Source organism: Tupaia chinensis, unplaced genomic scaffold (assembly GCF_000334495.1).
Source record: "Tupaia chinensis unplaced genomic scaffold, TupChi_1.0 Scaffold000110_1, whole genome shotgun sequence".
In the NCBI taxonomy this organism is placed as follows: Eukaryota; Metazoa; Chordata; class Mammalia; order Scandentia; family Tupaiidae; genus Tupaia; species Tupaia belangeri.
In genome coordinates this window covers 891465-907101 of record NW_006159574.1, presented here as the reverse complement: position 1 = coordinate 907101, position 15637 = coordinate 891465, and the positions used below count along the sequence as shown (strand labels likewise).

Below are 15637 nucleotides of genomic sequence, written 5' to 3'. Positions count from 1 at the left end.
AACGAAACAGAACGTAAGTGATAATGAGGGGACGGGGAATGAAACCCCTGGGCTGGCCATGTAGCACTGCCGTGATATGCACGGAGAGCTAGACCCCACATGGCTGCCTACGGTTCGAATCCTGGCTCGAGCAGCTTGAAGAGCACGGCAGGTGTCCCAGACCCTAACGGGACAGAGAAACGGAGGGAAAGGGGCTGTAACGTGAGCACGTCCCAGGGAGGCGCTCCGTCTCTTTCAGGTGGGCACACACACCTTTCAGCAATTAAAAAGAAAGCGTAAACAGAAATTCCTGTGCGTTGCTGATGGCTATGTAGATGGTGCAGCTACTGTGAGAAACAGCAGTCCCTCAGAAACCAGAAACAGAATGACCGTATAGCCCTCCAATTCCAGCGCGACATGTTCCTGAGAGCTCAAGTCGGGTCTTGACAGGGTTCATACAGGTACGTTCACAGCTCGCTTTCTGTCTCTTTGTCTCTCTCTGTCTTTCTGGTGAGTACACGTGCCCTATAGCAAAAACTTCTCAAAAAAAAGATGGAAAAAAAAAAGAAGAAAGAAAAATGCATGAAAGATGGAAGAAGCAAAGAGATATACAAATGGCCAAAAAGCACGTGAAAAATGTCCCACATCGCAGTCAAGGGGCAGCTCTGAACCACGGTGAGTTAGCACTCCACTCCCATTGGGGCGGGCACATGTAAGAAGCAAAACGAAACAGAACGTAAGTGATAATGAGGGGACGGGGAATGAAACCCCTGGGCTGGCCATGTAGCACTGCCGTGATATGCACGGAGAGCTAGACCCCACATGGCTGCCTACGGTTCGAATCCTGGCTCGAGCAGCTTGAAGAGCACGGCAGGTGTCCCAGACCCTAACGGGACAGAGAAACGGAGGGAAAGGGGCTGTAACGTGAGCACGTCCCAGGGAGGCGCTCCGTCTCTTTCAGGTGGGCACACACACCTTTCAGCAATTAAAAAGAAAGCGTAAACAGAAATTCCTGTGCGTTGCTGATGGCTATGTAGATGGTGCAGCTACTGTGAGAAACAGCAGTCCCTCAGAAACCAGAAACAGAATGACCGTATAGCCCTCCAATTCCAGCGCGACATGTTCCTGAGAGCTCAAGTCGGGTCTTGACAGGGTTCATACAGGTACGTTCACAGCTCTTTATCCACACGGGCCAGGAGCGGGCCGCCCAGGGGGACGTGGGCAGAACAGATAAAGGAAGTGTGGCCTCCATGCAAAATAGGCACTTAGCCTGAAAAAGGAAGGAAATCCTGGCACGTCTTACAACACGGATGACCCTGGCGGGCACGGTGCTCAGTAAAATAGATCAGTCACAAAAGCACACGTGAGTCTGATTCCATGTCTTTTTTTTTTTTTTTTGGAGAGGTTTTTGCTATAGGGCGCGTGCGCTCGCCAGACAGACAGAGACAGACAGAGAGACAGAAAGCGAGAAATCACCCCCCAGGGGGGATGGTCACGCCGCAATCCCTTCTCCTCCATTCTCCTCTCGGGATCTTGAGCACGCACGCACACACGCCCGGCGTGAGTTTTAAGCCACCGGGTCCGGGACACGAACCGCAGTCAACCACGTGGAAGTCCAGCGACATAGCCATTACGCTAACTGCTGGTTCCCTGATTCCATGTCTTTGAGGCCCCTCGATGGTCAGATTCAGAGAACAGAAAGCACCATGTGGGTGCCCAGGCTGGGGAGGAGAGATGGGGCGTTCTCGTTGAGTGGAGACAGCTTCAGTTTCAGAAGGCCGGAGACGGTGGTGGGGTGGCTGTGCACTGAGTGTGCTCAGCCCTCAGAACTGTTCCCTTACACGTGGCTGCAGTCGGGCTGGCCCCGTAGCAGCAGGCCAGCCCCACACGGAGGAAGCCCGGTTCCGGTCCCTGCCCTGGTGGCTTGAGGACTATGCCGGCTTGCATGTGGTTGCCCAGGTTCCAGACAAGAGGGAAAATCTGAGGAGAAGGGACCACACCTTGCCTGGGGCCGTCAGCAGAACCCTTTCTTTTTCTCTCATGCACACATATGCACCTCCTGCCATTAAAGAAATAATAATTAAAGTTGTAAATTTTGTTTTATGTTAATCTTACCACAATTTTTAAAAAAGTGAAGAAAAGACGGAAGAAAGCAGAAAGGACTTTGGCCTGGCTCCTCTGGGCACAGGTCACCCGGGCCTGTGTTCTCTCACTCCCTGGGTCTGGGGCGCCCTACAAGGAAGAGGAGACAGGAAAGCGGAGGGGCAGGAGGACCCCCTGCCTTTCGGCGTAAAGCCGGCTGCCTCGCAGCTGCCAGGGGCAGAGCGTGTCAATTCCACAGGCTGCTTCTGTTCGAGCTTCTCGTCTGGATGCCCACCGGCTGCCCTCATGCCCTCCCGAGGCTAGCTTTCCAGCCGGCTTACCCTGTGCACTGAAGAGGCAAGCTGCATTACAAGGATCCCCTCTGGCTCTCGCTTCCTCTGCCTCCTCTGGGTCGCTGGGGATGCCACGACTTGTCCCTTGGTTGAGTTGTCTAAGGATAGGGTCCCCAGAGGCCCTCTGCACCTGTGTTGGTCCCTGTCCATCTGCTCTGCCTCTCTGAACCCCTGCCGGCTGACTGCAGGTGGGTGTGGCCAGTGGAGGTGCCCGTGGGAGGAGGGCGAGAGCAGGCGGGGGCTGGGGCGCCAGTCCTGCCCCCACTTTGCTCAGCTCGCTGTCTCTGTATGGCTGTGCCCCCCTCCCTCTCAGGGTGACCTCTCCGGGCGCCCCTGGCCCCTCAGGCCCAGGGAGGGGCTGCCGTCCCTTGCTGCCTCGGCACCCCTTGTGCGCTCCCTGGCCCTGCCACCTCTCCAAGGGCTCTTTCTGTTTCTTCCTGAAATGGTCTGAGGGCCCTGCTCCTGCAGGGGTGGAGGATTCACACCACTTCTTGTCCTGCTCCTGGTGAGAGGCTTCCCGAAGGCACCTGCTGAGCCTAGCGGGGCCAGGTGCCATCAGTGCAGGTTGCCAGTGATGCCCAAAGCTCCCGAAACTCATCCCCAAGGGCTCCAGATGTGACGTTGCTTGGATGTGCAGACTTCTTCGTGTGGGCTCACGGCACAGCCGCTCGGCTCAAGGTCACCGAGGCCGTTTCTGTACCATGACAGGACTCCTTGGGGTCTGGATTCAGGCACACAGGGCCCTCCAAGCCTCTCCGCAAAGCCCAGGGCATGGGCAAAATCCGGCGTGGCTTCTTACTGTGCTGTGCAAAGGGCCGAAGAGACATCGGGGGGGCAGGGCCGTGCTCCTGGGAGGTCCCAGGGCTGTCTTCTTGCCACCTCCGCCCCCCTGGTTGCTGCCAATCCTGGCACCCCTGGCTCGTGGCCAGACCTCTCCAACATCGGCCTGTCCTCACCTCTCTTCTCGCCTGTGTGGACACCAGTCAGGCTGACGTAAAGGCCCACCTCCTCCAGTGTGCCATGCGGTTCGCAGGTCCCAGTTTAGCCCACAGTGGTCCTCAGTCCACCTGAGAGCAACGGAGACGTCAGGTAGGAGAGGGAGGGCCAGGCCCCGCTAGCTCTGCTATCCACTAAAAACCCTGGCTTTGGGACCAGCGCTGTGGCCTAGTGGTTGGGGAAGCCAGAGTCTACATGGCCAATGGCAGTTCAAATCCTGGCCCTGGTAGCTTGAAAACCATGCCAGGGGTGTTTGTGTGCCCAGAATCCTGATGGTGAGGAGGAATGGGGAAGGGATCGTGGCGTGGCCGCACCCCATCAGAAGACTTTCTCCCACTCTCTGCTCACTCTCTTTCTCTCTGGCAGGAACATGCACCCTCTGACCCAAAAATATAGTTTTTAAAGGTGAAAACTGGGGACCAGTAGATGGTGTGATGGTTACGTCACTGGACTCCCATGTAGTTGACCATATTTCGAGTCCCAGACCCGGGAGCTTAAGACTCACGCTGGGTACATGTGTGTGCATGGCCAAAATCCCGAGAGCAGAATGGAGGAGAAGGGACTGCGGCGTGGTAATCCTCACTGGGGGGTGATTTCTCGCTTTCTGTCTCTATGTCTCTTTGGCGAGCGCGCGCGCCCTATAGCAAAAACCTCCCTAAAAAAAGTGAAAACCACAGTCTTCAATTTACGAGGCAACGTGCTCCCGACAGTAAGAGCCACGGCAAGGAGGTGTAGCCACACCCGAGAGTGTGCGTTCATGACTGGGTCAGGTGCGCCCAGGTATAGAATGTATCTGATAACGGTCCCGAGGGTATGGTGGCAATTTCGCCAGATAAGTCATCTAGAAGTAGAAAGTGCCCTTGCTGATTGACTTTAAACCCTTTTATTTATTTATTTTATTCATAAGAAATTCTTGGGATTATAGGAAACTCAGTAGGGCCTTACGACACGGGTTATTTTGTATCCTGTTTCATAGCTCCTGTCTCCTCCAGCTATCCAGGGCAAGCATCCTCGGGATGGAAACAACCTCCCCGACCATGTTTTTACTGGCTACGTTGTGTGTGTCCCGGAGCACGTCCTGCATGCTGCTGCGTGTCCCGGAGCACGTCCTGCATGCTGCTGCGTGTCCCGGAGCACGTCCTGCATGCTGCTGTGTGTCCCGAAGCACGTCCCGCATGCTGCTACGTGTCCCAAAGTACGTCCCGCATGCTGCTGTGTGTCCCGCACGCTGTCTTAGCTCACCCACGTACTAAGGAATCTCAGTCTTCAGTCTCACAGAGAAAGCTACAATAAATACCTTCACAGTTAAACTCTGTGCATTCTTGTTTCTGTATGTTTATTTTTGCCATAGGACTTCTGTGCTCACTTGAGAGAGACAGAGAGAGAAATCACCCCTTCAGGCGGGTGCGAAGGCCGCCCTGCAGTCCTTTCTTTTCCATTCTCCTCTTGGGCGTTGGGCACACATGTGCACATGACGGTGTGGTCTTCTTTTCATTCTTTTTTTTTTAAAAAATAATAAAGGTTTTTATCTTAGGGTGTGTGTGCCGAGAGAGAGAGTGAGAGAGAGCGAGAGCCTGCCAGAGGGGATGGCCACGCCGCAATCCCTTCTCCATTCTCCTCCTGGGATAACGGGCACACACGTACATGTGCCTGGCATGAGTTTAAAGTCACTGAGTCCGGGATTCGAACCACTGTCAGCCTTGTGGGAGTCCAGTGACATAATGGCTACGCCATCTGCTGGCCCCTGCCCAGAATGATTTTCAAGCCACCAGGTCTGGAACTCAATCTGCGGTTGGCCACGTGGGAGTCCAGCACCTTATCCGCCATGCACCTGCTGGCCCAGGTGTTTCTGCAGCTCTTTCTTCTTCCTCTTTAGGACAAATCCCAGCATTGTCTTCTTATAAAATAATCCAACTGCGCACTCAGCTCTGGGTGGTGGAGCTCCTGCTCCACTGCCCCCATGGCCTGGTCCCACCCGAGTCTTTCAGCCCCGGGTGGGGGACCCTCAGGTGCATTCATGGGCTCACTAGTCACAGTGGTCACCACTCCCTGCTCACCTTCTCCTGTCAGTTGCTTATGGGACAAACGCCTCTTGTCCTGCCCCCACACTCTGTTCTCTGATGAGAGAGTTGTACCCAGAGGGAGGGCACCATTGGGAGCTGGCGTGTGAATGCCGTGGGACTTCACCAAGGAGCACGTGGCCTCGGCCCCTCACCTGCTGTACCGGATCAGGCGTCGGCACCGTGTGCACCCCGTGACTCACTCTGTAGCAGACAAGCGACAAAGCGTAAGGTCCCAGAACTTTCCCAACCGTTGACCAACTGCAGCTGTCTCCTTCTGGCTATAACGTGGTGCTGGCCGAGAGGAGTAGAGAATTCCCTCTGATTTGCAGAGTTTGCTGAGCTCCGTACACACACTTCCTTGATGCTGGACATGTAGAATATTCTAGTAGGAAGGAGGGACTGAAGATGGCTGAGGGAATGCCTGGGCAAAGACAGACCCTACTGTCCTTCCCAGTTTCCTGCTCCGCTAAGAGGAAAAGGAGCAGATTCTACGCCAAACCCAGAATTCCATCCCCTCTGCCAGAGCCTGTCTAAGCCCATGATACAAATGCTTAGCTGTTCGAGGAACACTAAGGAGACAGAAGTGCTTAAATAAACTGACAGTGCAAGCCAGGATACAATATTGACCATCGAGAATAGTTTCTAGAGCCAATCGTAGGCGGTCACAGGTCATTCCGTAAGATGCCCCGTGACGGTAACCTCCCTGGGTGAATGAATGAGAATCAAAGTGCAAGGCCCAGCTGCAGCACGGAGCATAGCCACCACAGCACAGTGCTGGGGCAGACGGGAGGGCCCGTGCTCCCGGACTGACCTGAACATCGGACATGCCTGTTGGCATTCATGGCCCCCGTCAAGGCAAGCAGCTGTTTACTGGTCAGGGTGCTGTCGTTCAGGCCGCAGCTGAGCTAGTAGGAGAACCAAGCAGGAATTCACTGTGGCACAGTGATTTGTCCCCACAGAGCGATAGTTAAGAACATGAACCTGGTTCTGGAATGTCGCCTCTCTCCATACCAAGAGTCTACAATCAAGGACCTAATGGAACCACGTGGAAACGCCTCAATGCTCCTAATGAAATCAGGGGAGAGGTTCGACGTGGAGCCCACCCTGGCTGCCGCAGTGCGGGGCTGGGTCTGCGGGGGGAACTGCTCAAGGGGCTGCTAGGAATGCAGAGTCTGGGCCCCAGCCAGAGCAGGGCATTAGAACCGGATTTCGGAGGCTCCGCTGGTGCACCGCATGCTGAAGGTTGGGACTGCCCACGCTTTTGTCTTTCTCACGCCGTGGAAGGCTGGCTGTCCTTAGGGAGACTTGTCACATCCGTGCTGCTGGCGGGAAGTTATCACATATGAGGACGGGGCTGGGGCACTCACTCTGGGGACAAGCGGGGCCTGTGCTCCTTCCCCAATGGCCAGCCTACGTCACACTAACAATTGGCCTCTTCCTCACACACGAGAGGAAGGTTTTGAAAAGTCTCTTCAAGAAAAGGAGCCCTCACAAAATTTTTCTTTTTAAATTTGTTTCTTTCTTTCTTCTATGAGTGAGAGAATAGAGAGAAAGAGAGAAATCGCCTCCGACAGGGTCTCGAAGACACAACCTGCCCCAGCCCTCGCCAGTCCCGGTCACAGGCACGTGCATGCCTGGCCCACTCAGGGAGCTCCGGACGCAGCCCCGGCCGTCCTGAGGGGTCCGTCTCCCCGAGCACGGGTTCTACCAGGCTGTCTTCCCAGCGCCTGTGTAGCTGCTCCGGGTCTCTGTAAGTCTGGGGAAATCTGAGATTTAGGAACCAGTGGAAAGAGAGGTCTGAAGGCTTAAGAAAGACGGGGTTACTGAGAGAACACCGTGCCTTGGGAGGGACGGGCTGAGTTGCCACCCTGCTCAGACCAAAAAGCCCTGACAAGGCTGGGAGCCGTGAAGAACAGCAGAGCAGGGGTAGAGAGACTGAGAGGCTCACGTGCCCGCCGGCTTGGTCATGTCAAGTCAGAGGTGAGGCTGTCTGCCCAGGGAGAGGGCAGCGGGCTGGGTTACTGCGGTTAATTCAAAAGCCGCCCGAAATAGGGTGGGTAGGCTGCACACCGGCTCTGCGGGAGAAACCCAGGCTGGGCAGCCTGCTCGCTACAGGCCACCTGGAGAGGAAAGCTGAGGTCTTTGCAGGACACGACTTCTGTTTTGTGCCACACACCTCAAAGGCAGCTCCTCCGCTGCGGCGTCCCCAGGAGTCCCCACGGCCTACAGTGAAGAGGGCCCTCCCGCTTTGCTGTCAGGAGCCGAGCGCTTTCTTGGGGCCTTGCTTATTATCCCTCGGCTTGCAGGCTGCTCGTTTGTTCCCTGAGCCCCAGCCACACTGTCACCACTTGCCTGGTGAAGTCAAAGCCCTGGTTCAAGGATGCGATGTACTGGCTGCAAGAATGCGAGCTGGTTCTCTGGTCTTATTTCAACATTCTGTTTCAAACGCTTCTCGCCATGCACAGCAGTTTCAGAGGCAGTTTGGGATCACCCGCATGTTCAGAGGCCGGCTTCACAGCGCCTCCCTCTGCCTCTCGTCCGTGTTCTGACCACGGGAGTCCTCGTGGGGGCTGTAAGCTGGGCCCCAGCTACAAAGTGTTAGGGAGACAGGTCGAGAGGCCCAAGGGTCCAGGTGAGGCAGCAAAGCCAGGCTGGAGGGTGTCTTTGTGCCCACAGATCAATCCCTGCTTCCTCTCAGCTTCGTCACAGCACGTCTGGGGCACGGCGGGTCACGTCTGGCACTGGCATAGGAAGGGCAGTGGTTTTTGCAAAGTTTCTTCCATTCACGTTAAGACATCTAATTTTAATTAAATGGGCGATGGCGAGCTAAGGGTGCATTGAAATTGACCCCCAAAGCAGCCGCTGACACAGGTGTGGAGAGCGACAGCTTAGACGGGGCCAGGCCGGGAGGGTCGGCGTCCTGGATAGGGCAGCTCGCTGCCAGGGCCCTCGGTGCGCCGGAACTGCGCGCTTGCAGACGGCTTTCGGTCACCTGGCCAGTTTTATGTCCTGTGTTTACCATAATGGAAGATAACTTCCAGGAAATGAGATGGCAGCCTAATGGGAGCCAGAGAGGCCCAGCCACAGCAGTGAGGAGGTGGGACAGCACTATGGAGTTCCGCAGGGCTTCACCGCAGTGTCACAGAGGGGGCTCTCAGGTGGGTCCAGGGCCACCTTGGGGACTGGGGCTCTTGGCTGCTGGGCATGGCCTCCGGGTCATCTGCTGAGCTCTGCCCAGGCCGCTGCTGCCCTGGAGCCGTGAAGTGAGCAGCAGCTGCCCGAGCCTCGCATCTCCTGTGTCCCCGGGCCCCAGGCGTGGACGTGAGCACTGCCCTGCAAGCCTGAACTCAGTGAAAACACCGACGGGTCTATGGTGCCGGCCTCCCCCAGCTCCTGGCCCTCCGCTCCTGTTCTCTTTCCTCCACACACTGCTAAACCCACTTGGGAGAAGACAAACTCCTGAGCTGGGAGGTATTTCCTTGAGAATTAGGAAACCAGGAAGCCCGTGAGTCACGGAGCCATGAATCACATCATAGGTTCCATATCACCTGTCATCAAGTAAGCCAGTGAGCGAGCACACGCGCCCTGTGGCAAAGAAAAAAAAAAAAGCCAGCGAGTCGTCTTTCAGGCTGCATTCCGCCAGGCCTCAGGGTCTAGGAGACCAGTCTCCTGCCTGGGGAGCTGAAGGAAGCCAGGACACCATCATCACAGAGCAGTGCCGCCTGGGCTCCGCACAGAATGCAGTGTGCTCTGTCTACGAGTCTACAGCGAAGCTTTCCCTTATCCTCATTCATCTAGAATCAGGTTTCTAGAACTGAGACTAGAGAATTGCGCCCCTGAGTCAGCATCGGCTCCGGTTCCAACCATGGTCCTCCTGGGAACGGCGTCTCTCTCCCTCTCCGCCCTCTGCCATGCTCCCCTCACTCTGCGGCCCCCACTCAGCAGCGTTAGTGATGTGCATGCAGCCCCCCACAGCGAGAGCTCGAGCTCTGCTTCCCTGGGAGCCTGCGGAGGCTGCTCCTGCTCCTGCAGGCGGGGCTGGAGCTGTGCTGCCCTAAACCCATGTTAGCTGGGCCAGCGGGACCACGGGTGGGAAGACGGGCCCTCCCTCCTCGGCCGCATTCTGCAGGCCCAGGTGTGAGGGTCTGTGCCGTGTGCGTAGATGGATACCCCAGAGCCAAGGCCCTCTCGTGCAGAGGTCTTTGATCCGGGGTGGGGTGCTGCAGGCGGAGCGGTATTGGCTGCCCGTGCACACTGACACCCTGGGAGGCGTTTGATGTCAGCAACTGGATTGCAACACTGAGGTTATTGACATTTTAAAGAAGCGTACTCTCAACCTTAATTGAGAAAAACAAAATATCGATTTATTTCCAAAAGCTCTGAGTGTTCCAGAACGTACTTTTGGCATCGAACCAACTCCTGTAGTCATGATTGTGCATTCTCTTTGTTACACTTAAAAGCTCGTTCTCACCGAGGAGAGAGGAGGAGACACAGGAACGGAAAAGTCATTGTTAAGCTTGAGATTTCTGTCTGGAAGGGGAAGAAGAAAAGTTCTCAAACTTTCTAGTACTTTGAGAGTTTCAAGGATGCTTTTTTGCTTCTTCCAGCCAGCTAAAAGTTCTTTCCAGGGCTGAACCCGCTGAGCTGCTCTGAGAAATCACCTCAGCAGGCTCACGTTTTAGAGGGAAACACTTGGCCCGTGGGACGCACAGGATGCCTGCTCTAGATGACCCACATGCACGCGGGGCCTCTAGTTCTCAGGCCTCGATTGCATCAATGGCCAAAGAGCCCCACCCACACCTTTCAGGACCAGGGAGAGGCAGCCTCTGCTTAGAGACCCTTTCCGGTAAGGCACGCCTATTCTAGGACCCCTTGGCCAGACCTGTCATATGAGCAAAGGCCCTTCCCCTAGTTCCCCAAATCACAACCCGCTCAGGCTATAGGAGAGAGGCTGTTGTCACTGCAGGTTCATGGGCAACCCAAGGGATTGCAGAGTGAGCCAAAGCACAGGGTCCGAAGACGAAGGCAGACGGGTGGGTCCTGCCACCCGCCGTCTGCCATGCAGGTCACCTGGCCTCTCCTCCCCAGTCGGTGTGACACTGTCATGGTGAGGATGGCCTGCCACGTCTGCTCCTCTCCTGCCCATTGCCATCCAGAGCACACCCACTCGGCCTCCCTGGGTATGACAAGGACCTGCCCTCCTGAAGCCGAGAGCAGCCCTGCTACCCTCCTCTGTCAGGGGGCAGACGCCATGCCTTCCCACAGAATCCCTCGGGAGCCGCCGAAGACAGAGGCGCACACAGATGAGGCCCGGGTCTGTCCTGGTGGTTTCTCAGACATCGAGTTCGCATTCATCTGGAAGATAAGGGCGACGACACACTGTGTGGGGAAGGAAAATACCCGAATTGCCTCTAAAACTCATCTGTCTTGCTGCCCTCTTCATCAGCTCTGACCACTGGGCGATTCTGTTCCTATGAAGACCCCACCAGTGCGCCTCCTCCCGCTGCTGTAGTGGTCAGGAGTCAGGGAGCCCCAGTCAGGCAGACCCATGGAAGGAAGCATCGAGAAGGTGGGCGGCCCCTTCTGGGTGGCCCTGCGCATGCCTGGCTTCACGGGCACGTGCTTTATGCGGTGCCAGTGGTGGAGAAACACACACATCGCTTCAATGTGGGATGTTCCCTCTGAGTTTGCCAGAATCGAAGCTTCGTGATGACAGAAAAGCCTCTTTTTTCTCCAGAGTTTTCCTGGAGTGAGAGATGATGGCACCTGGGGGCCGTTTATCTGGGGCTCCACCAGGCAGAACGCAGTGCTGAGCTGGTTTTCTACAGCGAAGTGAGGTGGGCCAGTGGTGTGCTCCAGCTGCTGACCACGGGCTGTCTGCGTGTTGCTGTCATCCCACGTGCAGCCTGCCACCTGTGTTTCATCCCGCACATGGACGGAGCTAGAAGTGCCCATCAGCAGTCGGTCACGGGCATGCCCAGCTGTCCGCCGTGGGCAGAGCGCGTCGGTCCTCCTCCACTCAGAGGCAGACACCCTGCTGCTCCTTGCCGTCCTCTGGAGTTAGGAGGAGACTGAAAAGAACACGAGCCCACGGGAAGGTGCGCTGGCCAAGGGAGCTATCGTCTTCCTGTGTTTGTTTCTGCCTTAAAAGGTGCACAGGCTCAGCTGCGGTGCACGACACTGGAGCCGCGTGGCAGGGCCCAGGTTTGGATCCTGGTCGATCTGAACATGCCAGGCACACCCGTGGGCATGGTCCTGTGTTCTTGGCTGTGGGGCGCAGGGTGTGGTGAGTCCTGTCAGAAGTGCGCCGTTCTCTCTGTTGCTCAATAAATATGTAAAAGCAAACGGGAGCTAGAGACCAAACTATGTAGCAGCGAAACTTGGTGTGCAGCCCCCAGCCCCTGCACCGCCTGTGCTCGTCTGGCGAGCGAGTCTTGGGGAAGCGTGGTTCCCACAGTCCTGGCAGCCGGGCACAGGCTCAGGGCTCAGCCAGGAGCCACATGTGGCAGGCTCTGGGTGGAAGCCAGTGCCACAAAAGGTGGCATCCAGGCTCCTTCAGGCGGCGCCTCCTCCCGGCTGCAGGGCTGTGCGCTGGCAGCACGTGGAGCGTCAGGCCCTGGACAGAGGCACACTGTGCTGGGGCTCAGGCACCCCAGCTGCCTGGCCGCTGTGTTCCTGACTCACATCCCAGCCAGTGCCCCATCAACCCTGCGTGCTACCCACAGCTTTGAACAAAGCTCTCTCAGGCTGAAGCCAGCTGGAGCCGGTTCCTGCTGCTTGCAACAGAGGACCCTGACTGATGTGCGTTACAGGACAGCGTCACTACCCGAGGTTCTCACTGAGCCGCGTCTGCAGCAGCTTGCTCTCTCGACGGCTTTCCATGCACATTTCAGCCTACACTCCTCGTTGCTGACGGCTGCCAGCCTGTGTAGACTTTGCTCTGTGCCAGGCATGACCCTAACCGGACATGGCGTGTGTGTCCACACCAGGCCAGGGGCCTTTACAGATCAGACAACTGAGGCAATTGTAAGACCGAGGCCTGCCTGTAAAGAGACTCGAAGAGAAACCAAAGACCCTCCTACTCCCTTAAACCCATCTTGGTCTTTTCATTGCACTGACATTAGAGGAAGTTACACACTTGCCTCTTGTTTTGGCAGAAGCTACAATGGACCAAGTCCCAGTTTTCACTGCTGATTGCAACACAAGAGAAAACTCCAGTGGATTTTGCGTTGTGATTTTGTTTAGAGAAAGGCTGCAGTTGGGCTTTTGTTTCATGAAAAGCCATGGACTGGTTCATCCCCGACGACTGCTCTGCCTGCCCTGCTTGAAAGGAACTGCGATCCCAGCCTGGGCGGAAAGACTGGCCCTGAAGCTCAGGACATCCCTGAGCGGGGATTTAGGGGCCAGGCGGTCCTGCGCCTGCAGCTCTGCGCAGCCAGATGGGGGCAGCCCCGCCCTCCCCGGCTTGGAGACTCCCCCACGGCGGGGGCGCGGCCGCAGCTCGTCCACATCTGCACACCCGCTCAGGCGTGATCCTAGCTGCTGCGGCATGCAGGCACGCCACCAGGCATGAGTGTAACCGCACCGGTGAGTCCCCAAAGCCCGCCTTGACGGCAGCAGGCGGCACAGCCAGAACTGCGCCTGGGTACTGACGCCCCTGAGGCTGCACGATGGGCCTCCTCCGACCACGGAGCCCAGCCGCCTGTCTCCACGGGCCACACTGCAAGGGCCTCCACCAGCTCGAGGTGCACCCCAGCGGTTCTCACAGCCCTGAAAGGCCAACTGTGGGCAGGTTTCCTCTTTCCTGGGCGTGTGGCTGTCGGTGCACAGCATCCAGAAGCCGCTGGTTGCCCAGCAAACTCGGAGTCTGTCAGGAAGGAAGCAGGGGCGCTATGCCCATGCGGAAGCCCACGGGCACTGTTCCCATGCCGAGGGGAGGGTGCCCAGAGTGGCCCAAGCAGTGCAGCTGCAAGCCAAGGACTGCCGGGAACTTCCAGGAGCCACCAGAGGCTCCTCCCACACCTGTTCCCTCCCCTAGGCTCTGAGAGGCTTCCTGCCCTGCCCATACCTGATCTCGGTTTCCAGCTCCCAAGACTACGAAACCGAAACCATTCTGCTGTTTGCAGCCACTCAATGTCATGGAGCTCAGCTGCAGCAGGGAGCCAGCACAGCCCACGCTCAGTGCCCGGGACAGGGAGGGGCAGTGCTGCCAGCCCGCCTGCCAGCCCGCCTGCCAGCCGCGTGTGCCCTCCACATGCCTTCCAGACCACCCCTTCCTGCTCCCCGCCTGACCACCCCCGATGCCCTCTGCACATGCACACACACCTTCTGCAGCTTAGGCCCATCCAGACCTGCAGAGTGTTGTGGTGTCGCTGTCAGACACTGCTGCACAGCATCTCCACTGCTGTCTCTGTCTCCACTGCCCTGGAGGCTGTGCCCTTGAGGACAGAACCCCTCTTAGTCGGTCGGCGAGCCAGCGTAGGGGCCTTCTGGGCAGGGGTCAGCTTTTCATCCACCAGGAGGCCTGGCTGCTCTCAACGCTGCCAGGGCCATGCTCTCAGGGGACCAGCAGGGAAAGGACAGCACATGGAGTGGGCAGTTCAGGACCATTAGACCAGAGCGGGAGGGCGAAGGGGGGAGGGAAACCGACAGGGTGGAGAGCATCGCAGGAACCAGCGTCGAGAGGGAGTCGTGGAGGCCGGGCTGCAGTTCAGGAGTGGAGGGCGCAGGAAAGGAGCGGGGCTTCCCGAGGAGGGACAGCTGACCGACAGCAAGGCAGGAGCCGGAGGCCGGGCGTCGCCTCCTTCCTCCCTTCCTCGGCAGCTGGTGCCTCCAACTTCCTCTTTGACAGAGCCTGGCGGGAGCCAGAGGACAAGGCAGCCCCTCACGTAGTCCAGAAGGCCGGCATCTCGGGCCAGAGCTGTGGCAGACTACGGTGGATCCAGGGGGCGATGGAGTACAGCCAGGCCTCTGCCATCCCCAGAGTGACAGTTCTCCTGATACTTGTTGGGGCCTCTTGGTTTCGACAGGGCTGCTGAGCTCCAGGCATCAAGCACACATTACAGCCAGTGATAGAAGGGGCAGGTGAAAAGACAGAGGCCACCAAAAGACGTCCACACGCATCTCATGGGCCAGCATCGGGACCACGGGTTTCTCTTTAGGGCTATGGCATGGGAGATCATTGATCCCCAGAGATGTTCCCCCAGGTTAGGCCAACCACCAAGAGTCTAAGAACCGAAACGTTTATGAAGCCTGCTCAGAGGAAGTGGATCATAAACTATAAATAGAGTTGTATAAATAGATAACCACCAAGAGAAACTGCAAAGGCTTGCAAAGTGAAAAAGCAGAAACCATTTAGTCTTAAGCTGACAACCGGCACCTCCGTCTTCCCAGCCTGCACAGCCTCAGCCCATGCCAGCCCACCCGCTGTCACTCTGCTCACAAAGCCCCAGGCCACGTGCAGCGTGGCCCTCTCCACGTGGTGTTGGGTTGAGGTGTGGCGAACAGGCTCGTTAAACGACCCAGAGGCGCTGTGCTCAGCGCTAGGCCCTTCCCAGCGTGCTTCCTCGATCGAACCTCACTACCACCCTCAGCAGTGGGGATATGGGCTCAGAGGGCTGAGCTTGGCCCTGGGCCCCACAACAGGACTCGCACAGAGATTTTCTGACTGCAAATTCTGATCATTCTGCTCACACTCTCCTCGTCTTACTGACTCCGGTACTGAGCAGGGATTTTCAGCAGAACCTGGCCGTCACCATGACATTTTAACCTGAGGAAACTGGGTTAAGTTTCAGGTGTTTCCTAGAGATGGTGATTTTGCGGGGAAACCTGAGCAAGGGCTGATGGGAAGGGAAACAGAGTGGAAGACACGCCCCTGTGTGGACGTGCCGGTGTGGCAGGTGAGTTGCACGCCCTCTAATCTCTGCTTCATGCTTCCAGATGAGGCAAAGTGAGACCCCCAAGACCCAGAGCTACACGGAAGGGTCTTCGTCTTGCATGTTCTCCTTACGGAGCAGGGTGGTCTTGGGCCAGTCGTCAACCCTGAAGTGTGTCCTCGTCATGAGTTATGTGGCTCTGTGAGGACCCAGGTAGGCGCGTGGTCTCTGGGAGGCGGCGGGGGGGGGGGCTGCACCCAAGTCTTCAGATTCTTCCTGTGCGCATGTT

General features: G+C 57.1%; 1 long non-coding RNA gene across 2 annotated transcripts; it reads left to right on the top strand.

Moving 5' to 3' along the window:
* Positions 1-541: 541 nt before the first annotated feature.
* Positions 542-4785, top strand: LOC114006972 (uncharacterized). 2 transcript variants are annotated; one of them, XR_003548625.1, is made up of 3 exons: positions 542-654; positions 941-1142; positions 4387-4785. It is a non-coding gene; the product is annotated as an uncharacterized LOC114006972 (long non-coding RNA). The 2 variants fall into 2 exon arrangements; XR_003548624.1 differs by lacking the exon at positions 4387-4785 and having other exon boundaries at positions 941-1157.
* The last annotated feature ends 10852 nt before the right edge of the window (positions 4786-15637 follow it).